Source organism: Solanum verrucosum, unplaced genomic scaffold, assembly GCF_900185275.1.
Source record: "Solanum verrucosum unplaced genomic scaffold, falcon-dt-bn FXZP01000262.1, whole genome shotgun sequence".
Classification (NCBI taxonomy): domain Eukaryota; kingdom Viridiplantae; phylum Streptophyta; class Magnoliopsida; order Solanales; family Solanaceae; genus Solanum; species Solanum verrucosum.
This window is the reverse complement of record NW_026020366.1, coordinates 510,013-529,396: the sequence shown is the minus strand read 5'-3', so window position 1 is coordinate 529,396 and position 19,384 is coordinate 510,013. Positions and strand designations below refer to the sequence as shown.

The window sequence follows — 19,384 nt, the reverse complement described above, 5'->3', positions numbered from 1 at the left end:
AGTTCTTAATTATGGGTGTGAAGCGCGCCACATTCATGGATAAGAGGTTGCAAGCCTCTTTTTCATACTCGACTTACTTGTCACTCCCCCAAAACCAAAGGTTATCTTGCATAATGGATTTCCTTTCCAACCGATCGAGTCGAACTACAAACAGCCTGATTCCTAAGGTCTAAAGATATGTAGGTAGGCTCAATGTTGAAAACTCGGTTGTATTCCGACATCCTCTGTCAAATGTTATTCTCGAGCATTCCGGTCTCTTCATAATTCGATACCGGGATAGCTTTCGAATTCTTTCATAATCGTGCGTCAAATCAAGTGTATCGAACTACAACTGACCCGAATTCTCATATAGCCTGAGATATGTAGGAAACCCATTTTCGGGGTTCGACCATAATTCCTAAAGTCCGTACCAAAATCCCTTTCCTAAAGATGAAGATGTGGTCGGTCAAAATTGGATTCGTCAATTTCATTTGCCTCAAATTCCTTTCATCAATCCAAGTCAAACGAGAGACAGTTGTTGACACCCAATTTTGGCCCTCCAATATATAAATTAATCATCGAGCTTTTTCAATTTTCAAACGATTTTAAAATAATTAGTTTTATAAAATTTCAAATTTTCATAATAAAAATAATAATAATAATTAAAAATATATATATATAATATAGTTTGCAGGTTACATTAGATAGTTTGTCACTTTTTATAATTTTTAAATAATTTATATGTTTTACGTAATTATGTATATGATTAATGTATTTTATGAATATTCGAAAACCATCTCAAATTTTTTTTATATTTTTTATATTTGGTTAATTAGTTTAGTCATATAATAGTTTATAGTATTTTTTGAGATAATTAGTTTTTGTTAATTAAGTTGATTATCTTATTTTGTTAAGATTAAGAAGCTCGTTAATTAATTAATATTAATTCGTCTTATTTAAGGTTTAGTGGAATTTGCTAATTAAATTCAATTCAACTAAGTTCTTAAGTTTAATTGGCTACAATTTCAATCAAATTGGTCAAATCCTTAACCCAATTCAATAGGCCAATTTTTGGCCCATTTCCAATTCAATTTTCCCAGCCCATACATAAAACAAACAACTCCAGCAGCCCAACAGTGCATTACAACAACATACTTACCCAATTCCTACAGCTATAAACGACCCAACCAGCCCAATACATCAGCACTACCAAAGATCCCACCCCGACTTCATCTTCTTCATTGCGAACGAACCCAGAAATCGAGACCCGCACAGCGTCTTCTCCTCAGCAAGAAGTCGCGTCCAACAGTACCCCGACCCCACTGCCCATACTCGTCTTCTTCCTCCAGACGCAACCCAGAAAAATCCAGCAAATCCAGAAATCTCGTCACCCATCTGCGAACCCATAACCCTAGCAACCTAATCCATCACCCTCACGTCTCCTTTTCCCACCTTTCGCGGAGTCTCAGAGAAGAGAAGGACTCCCCATGCCTTTTACTGTTGGTCTCGGAAAGGAGCAAAGAAAATTTCAATTGTTTTCTTTCAAAAATCCAACGGATTTCCCCCCTAAATGCCCCCAACTTCCCCTATAAATAATCCTTTGCATCCAAGTGATAAGGGGGAGTTTGAAAATTGGATTTTGACATGTTTTGGAGTTCGGCTCTTTGGTAATAATCGTTTTACACTTAAAAATTATTATTTAGCTCTCTAATTCTAAGTTCTGAGAAGTTCGCAACTCAGATTCTCTTGGCTTGCTATTCCTATTGAGATTTTGTGGTAGAAGAGTCGCTATTCTCAGCTCGTTTGTCCTAGTCTAGCTGCTCCGAAGAAGGTAATATCCTTTTCTTTCCGAATGATGTTTATTCCATGATGGGTTCTTCCTCGATAGTCATTCTCTGTAGGATTTTTGTTTCTTTTGTGATAGTTGTGTCCCTTCGTATGGTATAATTATGAGTTTAAGTATCATCATCTCTCTAAATAAACTGATGTGATTGGTTTAGTGTCGTTGTTTTACGTATTGGCCAATTTGAATGCTTCCTATACTCTCGATTTGGAGGTCATTATCTCGATTTTATATATAAACCCGAATTGGCATTTGGTTCTCTCTTGCAAAAATTCGAAGCCTTATGTTCATTAGTTAAGATCAATTTATAGCATGTGCTTGTTAGATTTCTCAAGTGTTTGGTGATTAAATGCTATCCGGACTCTTTATCTTCTTCTAGTTTGTACACTGCTTTGCTATGGAAAAAAAATTGATTTTAAGCCTAGATTTAGTAAATCAGCTCGGTTACGTTTAATGTTTTATTCTTTAGGTGATGACCCATCTGCGCTATTATCATTTTTCTAACTTATATTAAATAGATATTAACATTAATTTAAACTATTAGTTGGTTGCTCTACTACTTTGATCCTACCATGCTAATGCTTTAGCTTGAATTCATTCTTGGTTAGGCGTATGATTTCTTCAGTCGGCTATCTGTTTAAAAGATAAATGATGGAATTTATCTCATTCAAAATTAGCTATTGTTTCATTTTGTTTAAAATTTGGAAGAATTCCCAGCTTTCTTCTCCTTTTAGCACTAGTATGTTTGCCTCCCTTAACCTTGAATTGTTAATCATTCATGGTAGAGATTTATTTGTAAGGGTACTTTCTTTGCTCTGTTATTTTTGACTAGATGCAATTTGGGATAGTCAAAGTAAAATTTGACAATCTTGGTTCAAGTTTTTTTTTCATTTAAAGTTCCCAGTGAGTGTTTAATTGGATAAGACCCCTCAAATGTTTTCAGTTCCTCTTTGTCGTAACTTGAGTGATGATTATTTTCAGTTGTTGGAGGTCTTCGTTTTGCATGTTGTTAATTTGATTTAGAAACTGTTCTCTTATGATAATGCATCACCTTGCTTCGTTTAGATTTCATGTCTTTAAGACCATGTGTTTGGCTTTTTTTTAAAAAAAATAATGTATGTTTCAGGTCATTGTTGTTAGAATTTTCATGACTTGATTTGGAATTTTCAAGAAAATGCTATCTGTTTGTTTATGGACTAATTTAGTTGCCTAGACTAATTTAAATGTATTTATATGTTGTGCTCTTGATTGAAACTAGTAAGTCCTTGCTACTCTTCACTGCTAGTTCATCATAGTCTCATTATGTTTATTAAAGATCATTGCAATAATTCATAAGTTGTGTAGTTTCATTTTAATGCACGGTTATTATTTTAAATATTAATCTGCATTTTCTTGCTTTTTTTTTACATGTGAAATTTGCTCCGAGTTCAGCATGAACTCCTATCTCCTCTCCTTGCATCTCCTCGTTGGGCCAAAGGCCCAATTTTATCTCTTAACGAGTCATCCAACCTTGAGAAATCGAAGAACAAGTCTTTGGAGTTGATGTACAGGTCTCGGAAAGCAGAAAAACGGGTTGTATACATCCGATATACACTAATATACAGCCTATGTATACAAAAAGGGATTGGATTAAAGCTCAAAAATTTGCAACGAAATTGGCCCAAGAAGGGGCCCAATTTCATTATCTCTTTTACTCTTCTAATTGTTTGATTATGTTTTGGCTAATCTCATTTAACTCTAACTTTAAATAACTTAATTGGATTCCCCAAAATGACGAGTCATTTTCTTTGTGTTGGTTTATTTTTAATACATTTCACTTGTTGTGTTCACTTATTTTATTAATCAAATATTGGTCGAATTTTGTATTTTAATTAAGTTAAATCTTTGTTCTTAAAAAGATATGTTTTTAAGGCCTCTTCACTTGATCACATTCTATTTTAAAGTGATTTTAAATTAAATCATTTTTCTCAAATGAACTAAAAACTGTTCTCTTTCTACTTAGTCATTTTCTCAAAAAGGTTAGTCGAAACTTTAATTCTTCAATTAATTCAAATGGCTCCATGCTTAAATTAACCAATTTGGTTTAAGTTATTATTTTAAAAAATGTATCAAATAAATTTTAATTAATCTAGTTTTATTAATATTCTAATCACTTGTATTTAATTCAAATGTTCATTTTTGGGTCCCTTTCTCTAAAAAATAAAAATGAAATAAAAGCATGTCATTTATTTAACTATTTTTCTCAAAGTTAACCAAGTATTGTAAATTATTATTCTTATTTTAAATCACATTTTTTCTAAAAATAGTCAAAAAAATATTTTAGTCAAGTCACAGGCCAATCGCATGTTAGCGGGCACTTCGAATGCTTAAACCCTTCTCGAAGTGTAAATTGAACCTTGAACCTCCTTTGATATTTTCAAATGATTTTTTCTGTTTAAATCTTTGAAAATTTTAAGTTTTCTTAGTTTTTCTTTTAAAAAAATTAAGTGGTGACTCTTTTCTAAGTATTTTTCTCAAATTGTTTTATACTTAGAACATTTCAAAAAGTGATTTTTCCAAAGATAGGAAAATTACGGCATAACACTATGATTTTTCGAACCATTTTTCGTAGGTGTATAGGTTCATACCTTGTGATTAATTCCTAACTGTGTATGGGTGTTAAGGCCCAATTATAAGTGTGGAAAGTGTATTAGATGTGAATCAAGGTCATAAGGGACTCCTAGCATATGAAGAGTTTTGTGGCTTAATACCAGCCTAATGACAGGTCTCAGAGTTTCCTTTCCAACGCATTTGACCGTTCGTCAATCCGAGTTATGTGCCAAAAATTATGTCCATTTTAGTGGGTACTACGTAGTCTGCGCGAACCGTCAGGCGACTGTGCGGGAACGTTAGTATTACTGCCATGGCCGCACGACCTAGGCTCCAACTGTGCTCGTTTGCTCTGAAATTCTTTTAGTTTTCTCTTCTTTTCATAGTTTGAGGAGGGGTGTTTTTGTCATTTCTTCATTCCATAAACCAAACCCTTGCCTATTAACTTCCTTCAAAAGTCAAATTTAATTAGATTTCATATGTTACGATTAACTCCTCTCTTTTTGTCCAACACTTCAAAAAACAATATTTACAAGAATGCTAGAGATTGCAATCACAATTCTTCCTCAAACTTCAAAATTAAGGTATGTAGGACAAATATCTGACAGATGTAAAAAGATATATTTAAATATTACTATCAGTAATGCTTTATTAATTTGTTACTCCAAAACACATTTTAAATCTAAAATATTATTGATAGTAACGATTCTTTAGAATTCAATTACGGACAACCGAATTCTACATATTTAAAATCTTGGATATGTGCCTATATGTTTTTCATACCTCAAAATTTGGGGATAAGATTGTTATAAATATTTTGGAAATGTACATAAAGAACAAATTAAAATGATCATTTTAAATTAGTGGTCAGCATACTTATCACATAAATCTATTGGCTCAAAATTATGAATTTGTCATGGTCAGTCAGGTTCATTTTGCAGAACTGTTTATTCAATCATCATTCCAACAATTATGAAAACTAGACTCAAAGTCCTTTAATTTGATGTGCTATAGGTCTTCTAATTCTCAATATACTTGGAAATATGCTCATCACAAGTCAGCCCATAAACAAGATTATACAAAACACTCTTATAATAAATCTGTCGCTTAAGATTAGAGCAAAGGTACCAAAAAAAGCTTCACAATGTATTGTTAGGTTTAGTTCTCATTGCAACACTTGTGAGAAACAACTATTAGATGTAAAATAAACCCAACATAGTCCTTTAATATTCCCTTCCAAGAGAATGAACCTCAAATGAGATTAATACCATTTTTGCTAAGAAACATTAGAAAATTTGTTCAAGTTAATTTATTCATCTGTAATTTGTAGTAGTTGTTCTAGTTATAGTGAGGAAGAGTTGTGTATTTTGAATAGGCTGACTGAGCAGTGGCGAAGCTAGAAAATCATCAAGGATGTTCAAAATTTAATACATATGCATGAAAAATAATTTGACCTACATACTTCATACAATTTTAATATATATAGTATGGTTTTTCGACAAAGAATGTCTGACTAACCACCCTGAGCTATATGTGGCTACGCCACTGCACCTGAGGGATTTGTCCTTCCATAAATTGCACTATGTGAGGCCACTACCAGAAGTAAATTAGTCATACATAAAGTTTATAATTTACTAGGAAGTCACAACCAAAATATAGTCCTCTTTTTTCATGGAAAAATCAACAATGTATAAATTGAAAGACTTTGAACCAGATGCTATAATCTGAAATCACCAAAACATTTCAAAGTATCTGGCAAATGCAGTGAAATGTGTAAAAAGGGAACCCGAAAATGAAAGAGAAAAATTGACATTGAATAATATCAATTTTAAGGTATAACATAAAAGGCCAGTAGTATTGATGGTAAGTCTCAAAAATCTAATACAACAAACTTTGTTGCTTAACCAACAATCTCTGCTGCCTTGTGTGCCTATTAATCCACGGCGATACATAGCCTAGTTGGAGGGTCATTGTCTCTCTTTAATGTCAGTCTGTCTACTTAAGACTCATTCTACCTTCTTGCTTTCTTTGTCTTCGGCGTCTTTTGTCTTTCCTTCGTCAAACTCCAACAACTGCTCAACAAAAATATCAGGAATACAGTTTCAGCATTCGAAACGGAATTGTAATAGAAACCAATTCTTATTTCCTTCATATAAAAGGTAATGAAGGTTTGGTTCATACTCTATCAAAGATTATCAATTCAAAAGGCAGGAAAAGGGTTTTAATCCTTTTATGCTTTACTCGAAAAAACAGCAAGAAACCTTCCTTTCTCCTACTTTAAATAGTTTTCAACCAAGGCATTAGATGCAATTTCTCATATGAACTCCCAGACTATGTTGCTCGGACTCTTCAAAATTGTCTATGGGTGAGTGTCTGATATTAAAAAAGTAGTGCATTTTGAAGAATCCGACACGGGTGCAGCAACAATTTTGGAGAGTCCGAGCAACATAGCTTCTAGAAGAAGTGTTTTTCCCAAAACATCTGACAAGGAAATCTAATCTCCATACAGTATGTAGCTAAAAAATGGGAGTAAACAGCATGATAGAAGTCAGAGCCATAAACAGCAAAGTCAGCTAGTAGAAAAACATACAGGCTTCACATCCCCATTCCATATGCAATGTACCGCCAAGAATCCAATTACAGCTGGAACAATATGTAGCAGAGCAGGCTGAAAAGAAACAAATGTCAAGTCAACAATTAATGGCAACGGTTTCTTGCAAGGAATATAAAGTGTTAAAGTTTAATTCAGAGACCAACTTGTGCAGCTTGGAACCAATTCATAACAAATATTGTGAGTGCCAAACCAAATGTGTATCCTAAAAATGCACTCTTGAAGTATTGGGGTTCCTTCCCCCTGGAGACATCAAAACGGAGTGCCAATGCAACAAAAATTCCTTCTCGAGGGACCAACAGTGGTTTTTTCCACTTTTTCCTCTTACTGTCTCAAACCCCAAACCTCGTGGTTTGAGATGGAGGATCCCTCCATTATGCTCAATCTCTCTGGTTTAGTCGCAAAAAGTAGATTGACATTTTCTTCCTTCATTCTATTAAACTCTTCACCGTCTGGGATGCCAAACTGATCTTGTCGAGCCAGATTGCCATACACTTTAAATGATATCTTACCACTATCACAGAGACTTAGTCGCTGCAACTACATATCTGCATATCATAAGGAGTAAAACATATATTTTTATGCTTATCAAATTCTAGATAACAAGGTTAATAATCATTTCTAAAATTTAGATTCTCTATGGAGCATTAATATAAAGCTATTTATATTCTGAAAAGAAAATTAAACGTCACTAACAGCAAAGTATCCAAAACTTGGGTTGAAATGGGTGTTGGGATGAATTCTTCTACTCTGTTAATGTTCTTTGTATATTGGGTGTCATCGGAATTGAAGGCGTGAAGATAGAAATGGGTTCCAGAGAATTTTGAAACCGCCAGTTTCTCTGTTTCGCGGACTGATGACTGAGTGCAAACTATTACTACAAAATAAGCATCTTGGTAACTAAAACACGAGTAAATCATTATTTTGTTATCTAACCTTGAAGTCATCCCGAGCATGATATACTTTCTTGACTTTCCTCTAGCTTTGAGGTGTCACTCGAGGTTGAGTAATGGACATAATTTGAAGGAAACTTCATACTCTACAAAGTTCTATGAATATCAAAACCAAAAAACTGATGTAATATTCTGGATCTTTGAATATCAAAACCAAAAAAACTGATGTAATAATGCACTCGCATTAAACTTGAAATCGATGTGGTACAAAGTCGCATTCAAACTCATTTTCAATTTGTTTAAACAAACTTGATACTGAAGTTGCATTTCTTGCACCCTTAGTCTCTGTAGAAGAATATATGAATTGCTATTGTGATGAATCTCCAAAGGCGATACACATCCAACTGACATATATCAAGCAATCAACTTTCTGGAGAAAATTATCTCAATTCCGACGTGTACTAGATTTCTTTTACAATGTTTGAATGCAAATATAAAGAGAAGTAACCAAAAAGATTTAACAAAGGAATAGAATTAAGAAACAAGCTAAGAGAAGTAACCAAAAATAAAAATATACTAAGGAAATAGAATAACTTACATCTATCTATTGAAGGACCACTCGTTTTGGTCAGTAGCTATGGTTTGAGCAATAGACTCCCCACAAACTTAAAAAGAAGCGACCTTAGACCCAAGTGAAACGTTTTGAAGTCGTGCGAACATAGGACATGAAGTTTCAACAATACAAGCTACTACAGTTTACATCCATTATCTTGATGTTCAATTTAACATAAGAATAAATACCACTTAAAAATTCAACAACTTTCCCTTCTCGACTTGAGCAAAGGAACCTTACAAAAAAATCTCACTTCCCAAATCATTGTTGAGCCTTGCTAATGTTACAAAACTTTTCTAAAACTTTCAGTTTTTTTCTTCCGTTAATAGGTACTCACTGGCATATTGCTTACCGCCTTGCCACTGAAGACACCTCCAGCCCTTCTTGTCATCACACGGATATTATGCCCGGGAACACCAAGTCAACGAGCAATCACACTATGTGTATACTCGGGAAACTGAGTTGAATTGTAAACAACTATGGTCTTGTCCTCATCCGGCCTTTGGGTATATTAGAGCTGGATGTTCCATTTGCAGCAACTCATGCTTCATCTCAAGGAAGCCACATTAGAGAGCTGTACGACTTGAAAATCACAACTTCCTTGTTAAAAGCAATCAAAACAAAAGTTTAGAACTCTTGGCCAATTAGAGAGATAGTTGTACATGAATGATTCATCTACACATGTGATGAAATATTATGGTTTTATTTGACTACAGAAAGTGATTACTGCAAGTGAAGAAGTCTGAAATTCAATATATCTCACCAGCAACTTTTTATATTTTGAACTTGGTAAAGCAATTTTTTATATTTTACAAATTAAAAATACCTGCATCTTTCAGCTTTTTCTTGTAGATTGGCATTTTGTTCCTTCATTCTACTACGCTCTTCATTGTCTGGGACGTCAAATTGACATACGCTTTAAATGATATCTCACCACTATGACAGATACTTCATCTCGATCTGCATATCATGAGGAGTAAAACATATCCTGGCAAAGAAAAATATTTGCTAAGTGATATCCAATAATCATTAATAAAAACCTGAATAGTGCTGATTCTTTTAGGTGTCAAATTTATTGGGAGGCAAACATTTGTATTTTTGATAGATAGGAAACAAACCTTGTGCATCGTACACCTTTGAATTCGATAGCGTACATGTGCATAAATCTAAACTCACTGTAAAGGGAAAGAACAAGTGTACATGAATTGATTACATATTCATGGTAAATAGACAGTCCATACTGCTCAACAAGATTTTTAAAAATGAAAAATAAAAATAGAAAGCTTCTGAGGAAAAAGAAAAACTTACATTTGTGAGAGCACCATTCATTTTAATCGTTAAAGGCATTCCTCATCGATCTCTATGGTGGAGATATGATCAATTTCTGGCCAGTATTCACCCTCGTCAAATTTTAGAAGTGATTTGAGGAATGGGCAGTTGGAAATAGATAGTTTAGAGAGGGGAGAAGGCATCCCTTTTACTGATTTGAGATTAGGGCAATCATCGATGATCAGCTGAGAGAGGGAGGAGGGAAGGGAAAGAGACTGGAGTTGATGGCAGGAGGAGATGACTAGACTTTGAAGTGAAGTGAGGTACCGAAAACCTTCTGTCGGTAGTGAATGGAGTTGATGTTGGTCATTTAAATGGAGCTGAGAAAGAGATGAGGGAAGCCCTTCTTCCACCATTGACTGAATTTGAGGTATATCAGCAATGCACAGATATTCAAGAGATGAGAGGCTTTTGAGAAGTTGGCTACTTAATGTTTTCATATTGGATACCTCAAGCCTTTGAATAGAGGAAGGCAACTCCCAATTCTCACCGGCAAGAATCTCTTCGTCACTCCCATCATGATTGATCCATAACTCTCTGAGACAGGAGAGTCTCTGTAAGCGCCATTCCTTTCGTCCATTCACTAGTTTCTTGCAATTACGGATCTCAAGCTTTTGTAAATTGAAAGGCAATCCTCCTTCTGGAAAGAACTCTATTTCTGGACAATAAGACAGATGTAGTTCCTTAAGAGAAGGAAGGAGTTCCTGCATATGTTCTGGCAACCACTTCAGCTTCGAACATCGGATAATACGCAAATGTGTCATCTGAGTCCCCCCACAGGCCCCTGAAAGTTTTTCAAGATTCTTACAATTCCAAATACTGAGACTATCAGTAGCAGTAGGAATAAAAAACTTAGTAAGGTTCTGGGAACTAAATACATCCAATTTGCGTGCTCTTGGGACCAACTCAGGTGATATATCATCTATAAAAGTGTCAAATCCACACAGTGTCAATTTCTCGAGAAACATGTTACAATAACTGCTAGAAATCATATCACCAACTGGTGCCTCCAATTTCAATTTCTGGCAACGAAATATGCCTATTTCCTTCAAGGTACTCGGAAGAATGCTAAAAGGAAAGGAGGTAAGAGAGTTGCAATCACCAATATATAATCCCTTAATCTGCTTCATTCCCTCAAGTTGGGATCCAAACAGTTCACTGTCATCAAAAAGAGGAGAATCATCAACATCAAATATTTGTAAATTTGAAAGTTGGATAGGTGCCTTCAAATTGAGTACAGGACATCTTGAAATTATCAATTCTGTAAGAGAAGAAAGATTTTCAGGCAACTTCCCAATCAACTTCGGACAATTTTGAATTGAAAGCTTCTCAAGTGCAGGGAACTCTCCATTTCCTAGTACATGCCATTGCTTCCATTCCGGCATATCTTCAAATTCAAGCTTCTCAAGAGAACTAAAAGGCTTTGTGAAGAGCGAAATACCAAAGAATTCTTCAGTGACCTCTGTTATTCCATGCATCTCTCTAATGGAAAGGAATTTCAAACAAGGCAGTTGCCCTAGTGCTGGCAAGGAATCACAGTCCTTGCAGTGGCAAAGAGACAATTTCACCAGCTTATAAAACAAATATCCAGCTAGCCAATTTGGAAAAAATTTCCCTCTATATCCGGTGATTTCGACTTCTTTTATGTTTGTGTGTGGGCATAGCTCATCAAGTATGTCTCTTTCAGTTTCTGAATTGTCTGCAGTACTACTTTCACTCCACTCCAATGATAATTTTTCAACATGATTCTTCTCACTCATCTGTGCCTTCAAAGCTTCCCTTCTATCAACCACATTTTGCAACTCTAGAATTGATAGAGATCCATACAGGTTATGCAGTTCACCCAAATCTTCCATCCTCAAACCACCGCAACCACTTATAAGAAACTTGGCTCCCACTAGCACATCGAGACTTTTCAACTTGCTCAGATGGAATGGCATCTTCAAGAGACAAGTGTTGCTAATGTTGAGGTGACGCAAGTTGATCAACTTCTCCATTTGCAGCGGTAGATCTTCAAGATCATCACAAGATGATAGGAGAAGTGTCTCTAAGTTATACAACACACAAATGGAATCTGGCAACCTTTTAATCTTTGTCCGAGAAACATCCAAAAATCTCAGGAACTTTAATTTGATAAACAAGTCATTTGGCAACTCAACAATCTCATAGCATGACAACGATAATGCCCTTAAGGATGTTAGGCTTGGCAATAGGTTATGCAGTACCCTCTTGCTTAGCTTAATTTGGTCACGGAGCTGGATATTGATTGGAAGAAATGACTTCAGCTTCTCTGATTTAAAGAGGGATTTTAATTTCTCAAAGTCACCACCTTCTCCCATTGAATAGGACATGTGCCGACATTTTTCCAACATATGAGATCCTTTGTTCTCTTCCAACCTTATACAAAGATTTGAAGAAGCATTTCGGGCCAAATCATTGATAAGGTCATGCATTAAGAATCCCTCAGGTTTCCATTCAGACTCTGGGACCTTTTCAAACAGTGATCTTAATCTCAACTCGAGAAAGTATTCGTTACCTGAATGAAACTGTTGTACAAGACCATTAGCAACCATAGGTGAATAACTTGGTCTTTGCAAAATTGATAACCTTTGGGATATATTGCACAATAAGCAAAACAATGCTTCAAATGTGCAGGAAGATCATTGTAGACCAACTTCAGCGCTGGTTCTATACCATTCAAACAACATTGGTCCCATATTTCACTTCTTAAAATGTTTGTCCACTCATTCACCTCTGATTTGTGGCGTAACATACAAGCAAGTGTCTTTAGAGCTAAAGGCAACCCTTTGCACTTGTATACAATTTTTTTTCCAACCTTTTCAAATTCTGGATATTCCTTGGGATCCCTGTTTTTTAGTGAATATCGTTTGAATAAGGCCCAAGAGTCGTCACTAGACAGAGTTCCCACGGTGATTGCCCAATGACCCATCATCTGAGCAACACTCTCCTTACGTGAAGTTACAATGATCTTACTTCCCATATCTCCTTGTACAAAAACATTTTTCAAGTCATCCCACTCATTATAGTTAACATTCCACACATCATCAAGGACAACAAGAAACTTCCTTCCCAACAGGCCTTCCTTCAATTTGAGCTCTAGCTGATTAAGATTGTCAACATCCTTTGAGTCAAATGAGACAATTTCGTGAAGTATCCCTTTTGTTATTCTGAAAGCATCATATGCCTCAGAAACACAATACCAAGCTTTCAAATCAAAATGGTCCTTCACCTTCTCATCATTGTAAACCACATTAACAAGTGTTGTCTTAGCCAGATTTTTTCCAATCAAATCTTCTATATCATTCTGCCTTACTAAATGCTCCTTTAAGCCAGGGAAACCAATTTGCTCTTGCAAATCCTTCAATGTTTTAATAGTGTCTTCCAACTTGTCCTTTATGTTAAGAAAGAAATCATCACTTACTTGCTGGTTGCTTGTTTCTGCAAGATTTTGATGCTGACCTTCCACCTTAAGCCTCAAAGCTTCATAATTGACTTGTTCCATTAAGTTTTCAGCAGTGTCCACAGCATCTACAAGCTCATTAAGCCACTGGCTCACAAATTGATCTGATGCCTGCGTATTCTCTGCATCACTTAGCACAGCTTGAAAACAAAGCAAAGTCGTTCTCAGCTTCTTCAAGAGATGAACATCATTCGTATTCTTCTGAAACATCTCTAGAACATTCAAAGCTGAAGAGATACATGCACCACCAACTGCGAAGCCAAACTCCATTTTTGAAATCGGCAAAGCAAAACACAAAATGATTTTAAGAAATTTGAGAAGATGAATGTTTGTAGCTTCAATTACTAACAACTTTACTTTACCTGTTGAATGCTAAGAGTAAATTTGCAAACAGGAATGATCACTGATCTCTCTCTCTCTTTTGCTAGTAAATTTGCAAACAAGAAGTTGTAATTGGTACAACTATGTTTGCTAGTAATTGAGGGTAGTTGGGGGACGTTGTAGAAAATGGGGACCATTTAGACACCAAAGTCTTGTATCATTTAAACATCAATACAAGGTTCAATTGTGCTATTTTGACATTTTTGGCTAATTCAGCCAAATACGTTAAAGTGTGCAACACACTCGCGGATAACATCTCAATATTTGAATTGCACAAAATTACTTTCCTGGGGTGTTTGACAATTAATGAGTCTTGTTTTAAGGCTTGTTTCTGATAAAACATTAAAGATTATGCTTTCTTCAGGGTGATTGATCTCCGACTACTACGATCGTTGGGAGCTGGATACCTTCTTGAATTATGTTAAGTGGTAGAGCTTGTCTATACAGTCAAGAAGTGGACGAATTCTATCATTGAAAGTGTAGACACGTATTTTTGACCGAGCTTAAAATTTTATACCATTTTTAGAGCTGAAATATTTTTATAAATATAAATTAAATATTTTGACTTTTATCTTATTTTATTAAGTTTATTTTAAAAGATTTGAAAACAACAAAGTAGAATCACTTTTTAAGGTAAGTTTTATTGTCAATTGTTTAAAAAGAAATGGAAGATTACAAAAATCTATATTTGAAATTAAGTTTTTATAAATAAGCTAGTATTATTTAATTGTTTTTTTTTTATATATAGCTAGTTGACTTTTTCTTAGATTTTTATCAATTTTAAATAATTATTTTATATGTTATTATAATTTATTATTTGTAGTTAGTTATTATTCTTTTAAAAGTAGAGTAAAACTAAAATAAAAAATAACCTAAATAATCTAACAAACCTACCCCACTCCTACTCCTATCCAAAACATACTATACGTACAAAACCAAAAAGGGAAAAGGAGAACAAAAGCTTTTGACTTATCTTCCAAAAATTAAAAAAAAAATAATAAGAAAAGAAAATAAAACAATCATCAAGTTATACTCCCACTTTCTCTCAACTTCCCCACACTCCCACTCCCTCACGTTTTCCTCCACAACCCACTACCCCACACAATACAACCCACTACCCCACACCTACACCTAGCCTAACACCTATATACATACACCCACATACTACAAAAAAAAGGGACACAGAAAAAAGGCATACAAAAGATATAGGCATTAAAAAAAAGCAATACATACATTGTACTTTCTCATATTGTGATTGAAGATCTGGTAATCTGTTTTTCGCGGTTTCAAGTTCGTGGCTCCTGATTATTTGTCCTTTCTTCTCGTTAACTAATTTTCACAAAAGGTAACATTTATTTGTATTTTATTTTTTGCATAATTTTATGTCATTATTGTGCAAGAATTAATTTCAATATATTGAAGTTGTTCAGATTTCGTATGTGTTTAATCTGTTAAAATTATTAATGTTGTGTACTGAAATGTATTCGAACATGCTATATGATATGTGAGTAATTTTTTTTATGCTTAAGAGTCCATTCTTCGCTCTTTTCCTTAATTAATTATCAAAGTTTTTATGTTTGTGTCTTACTAATTTGAACGAATTCTTTGTTTGATCGTATGTAGAAAAGTATTAAATCATGTTTTATGCTATAATATGCGTGTGGTCTTGATATTTAGGGTTCTAATAAAAAAAAAAATAATAAACTTGTTAGGATAAGGGGAAGAAACGAATTAAATTAAAATAGATAAAAAAAAGAAATTAAAACAAAAATGTACAGAATGTCAAAAGAGAAAATATAAACAAAAAAAAAAGAGGAAATAAAACGTACGAATTTTTTTTTATTAATTTTATTTAAAGAAAAGAGTAACAGAAACTTTTAATAGAAAGTCAAACAAACATTATAAAAAGAAAACATGAAAAACAAGAAGAAGAATTACTTAATTATAAAAATTTAAGAAGAGAGAGAAGGAAATAAAAAATAATAATTAGCAAACAACATACATACAGAGACAGAGAATGATCAAAACAAAAAAAAAAGGAAAAAAAAGAGGAAAAACGTACTACACTCAAGAAAACAAAAAGAAAAACTTTCCATTTTTATTTCGTTAGCCTCTTAAAATTCACCAACACATTCACATTCCTTTCCTTTCTCATTATTATTTTCATATAAATATCATACATATACCACCACACATACCTATAAAATTTGTGGGTATTCTAATTGAGCTTCGGTTAGGATTTTGCGGTATCCACTTTATCTTACCTTTCTATTTATTTATTTATGGAATTTGATGTAATTTTAGGACAAGTTCTTTTTATATTTTGCTTCCTTCATGAGTTCGATTGGAATGATTAATGTGTTAGTTGTTATATCTCTATTTCATGAATAAGGTAGCTTTAATCGATGATTTTTTTTTATTTATTTGTTAGTTGTGATCTCTTAAAAAATAAATAAACATCTATTATAAAAAAGGTAGAAACCGAAGAAACAAAAGATGAAAGTGAATAAAAAGTAATAATAGTAAAAATTAAAGAATAGATAAAATTAAAAAAAAAGGGAAAACAAAACTTAACCAAAAATTATTTAAATAAAAAAAAAAGAAGAGAAACATTTTGTTAGACAAAAATAAAATAGAAATGAAATAAAAGTAAGAAGAAGAAGAAACAGAATGTTAAAAAATAAAAAAAATAATAAAAAAAAATAAAAAAATAAAAACTACAAATAACGTGAAAAAAATAGAATAAAAAATAAAAGAAATTTCCAAGAAATTGGTCTTAACCTCTTTAACATTTTCTTTTTTTTAAAATTAATCCTAAATCCCATAGAAGTTTACCTCCTATTATAATTCAAATATCTACTCCCACTAAAATGACAATACTAAAATTTCTCGAATTTTAGAAAAATTTAAATAAGATAGTTACAATAAATCAAAGAGGGTGGGATATATATGTAAATGTATAGCTAATAAGTACTATATCCAAAAACTAAGTCAAACTAAGATATAAGTCAATGAAGCAACTGTGCTAGAAACACGGGACTCGAGGGGTGCCTTACACCTTCCCCTTGGTCAATAGAATTTCTTATCCAGATTTCTAGTTCGTAGACCATTAAATATTAGAGTCAACTTCCTTTTGATTAGGGGTAAAAATTAGGTGACTTGGAACACCAAAACTCAATTCCAAGTGGCGACTCTGAAATAAAATAATCCCTTTTCAAAATGTCACTTTAATTGGAGAAACTCTATTTTTCAAACACTTCATTTTGGGGAAAAATAGGGGTGTGACAGAAAGATGCAACAATGGAAGGATGAACAAATGGATACATTGAGGATGAACAAATACGTGCGAGAATGATCAAATATATCCCTACACAAATGTTGAATTGAATTTTTCACTTTTGTTAGAAAAAAAAAGAGTATGTGTGAGTCACTTGTGTAGCAATAGAGGTATATGTGAGCCACTTTTTTTAACGAGAGCCATATAAACTTTATATCACAAGTTAAAGAAGTATATCATACCCTTTTCTCTTGAAAAAAAATAATACCATATGTTAGTTGTATTATATACTTTATTTGATACTATTTTTATAGATAATAAATCTTGGCGTTAACGATACAAAATATTAACACAGCCTCAAAATCAAATAAAGGGTGTGTTTGGTATGAATCCAATTTTCTCATGTTTAGTGGGGTAAAATATTTTGAAAAATGTTTTTTTCAAATCAACTCATTTTCCTCAAATTTAAGGAAAATGACTTCCCTTCAAAAATTAAGGAAAACATTTTCCAAAACTTTCCTCTAACTTCAAATTACAATTTTTTTTGTTGGAAATATAAATCTAAAGCTTATTTTAAAAAATATATATTTTCTAACTATAATTTTATTTTATTTTACCTCACCCTCACCCCATACCCCCACCCTCACCCCATACCCCCACCCTCACCCCATACCCCCACCCCCCTCCCCCGCCCGCCAAAAAATTTAAGTTTGTTTTTAAAAAATATTTTCAATTTTTATTTTCACCTCACCCCTACCCTCGACCCCCACCCCCCCCCCCCCACCCCCCAAAAAAAATTAAAAAATTAAAGTTTGTTTTTTAAAAAAATATTTTCAAATTCTTATTTTTAATCCCACCCTCGACCCCCCCCCCCCTCTCCCGGCCAGCCCCCCACCCCCACCACCCAAAAAAAAATTTTAAGTTTGTTTTAAAAAATATTTCCAATTTCAAATTTTATTTTCACCACAACCCCTCACCCCTACCCTCGATCCCCCCAACAGCTCCCCCCCACCCCCCCAAAAAAATTATAAAACTAAAGTTTGTTTTTTTTATTTTTCATCCCATCCCACCCTCGACCCCCCCCCCCCAAAAAAAATAATAATTAAAGTTTGTTTTTTAAAAATATTTTCAATTTCAATTTTTTATTTTTTCACCCCACCCCACCCGTACCCGCGACCCCCGCCCCCAGCACCCCCCCACCCCCTCCAAAAAAAATTTAAGTTTTTTTAAAAATTATTTTCAATTTCAATTTTTTATTTTTTCACCTCACCCCTACGCGCGACAACCCCCCCCCCCCCCCCCACATCAGCCCCCACCCCTCCAAAAAAAATTTAAGTTTATTTTTTAAAAATATTTTCAAATTCAATTTTTCATTTTCAACCCCATCTCAACCCCCACCCCCACCCCACCCTCCCCCAAAAATTTTAAGTTTATTTTTAAAAATTATTTTCAATTTCAATTCAAAAATTATTTTCTACTCTCTAGTAAAAATAAAAGATATTTTCTCAAAAATATTTTTCATTCATAAATCAAACATTAAAAAAAAATCTGAAAAATATTTTCTACTCACCAACCAAACATGAGAAAATAAGTCAAAAATTTATTTGTTTTCCAGGAAAACATTTTACTAGGAAAACGTTTTCCTCCATACCAAACACACCCAAAGTCATCCTCACTTTTTTAAGATACGAACATCATTCGTATGCTTGAGCAGGTCAGCCATAGGAGCCAGCCTATCAATGAGAACATTCTAAGCTCAAGAGAGAAATGCACAACCAACTGTCATTTTTTTCTCCTTTCAAAAGTAAGACTTTTCAAACAACAAGAAGACAATGATATTTGAAGCAAATTCATTACTTTCTCAACTCAATAATTGAAGCAAGAGAAGAAGATTAATTTATTAGGGATGTAGAAAGGGGGACCTAGATGGGGGACTCAAAAATAAAAGAGCTTAAAATGATAGATCTCTACACAGTTCATTATAGTGTTAAAAGAGATCTGCCATATTGAAAATATGTTTACTTTACATTCTTGAAAAGTTCTTTCTTTAATTAGATTCCATGTGGTATCTTTTAAATCAAAACAATCTCTTTTTATAATCACTCATCATCTGTGATCTTTTCTATTGAACTTACTGCATAAATATATCGAAAGATTTTAATAAGTTAATAATTTTGTATTCTACAAAGTAGAACCTCTTTGATACTTTTAGTTTATCCATGATTTATCAAAAATTTAAGATCACAAAATTTTAAAACACATATTTTTAATTCAAAATCATAAATTTTAAAAATCTTTTTTTATTTCTTAAAATTTGTGCTCAAATAAGATAGAACACTTAAATTGATCGAAGTTAGTGCATCAATTTTGCGATCATGTGCTCTCTCT

General features: G+C 33.5%; 2 protein-coding genes and 1 pseudogene across 2 annotated transcripts in view; all 3 read right to left on the bottom strand.

The window, feature by feature from the left end:
* Positions 1 to 19,384, bottom strand: part of LOC125837889 (putative disease resistance RPP13-like protein 1) — a 46,197-nt gene that overhangs the window by 12,741 nt on the left and 14,072 nt on the right. The gene's annotated exons all lie outside the window — the stretch shown is intronic.
* Positions 1 to 19,384, bottom strand: part of LOC125837891 (putative disease resistance RPP13-like protein 1) — a 46,793-nt gene that overhangs the window by 26,040 nt on the left and 1,369 nt on the right. The window lies entirely within an intron of this gene.
* LOC125837892 (putative disease resistance RPP13-like protein 1) lies at positions 9,866 to 13,611 on the bottom strand (annotated as a pseudogene).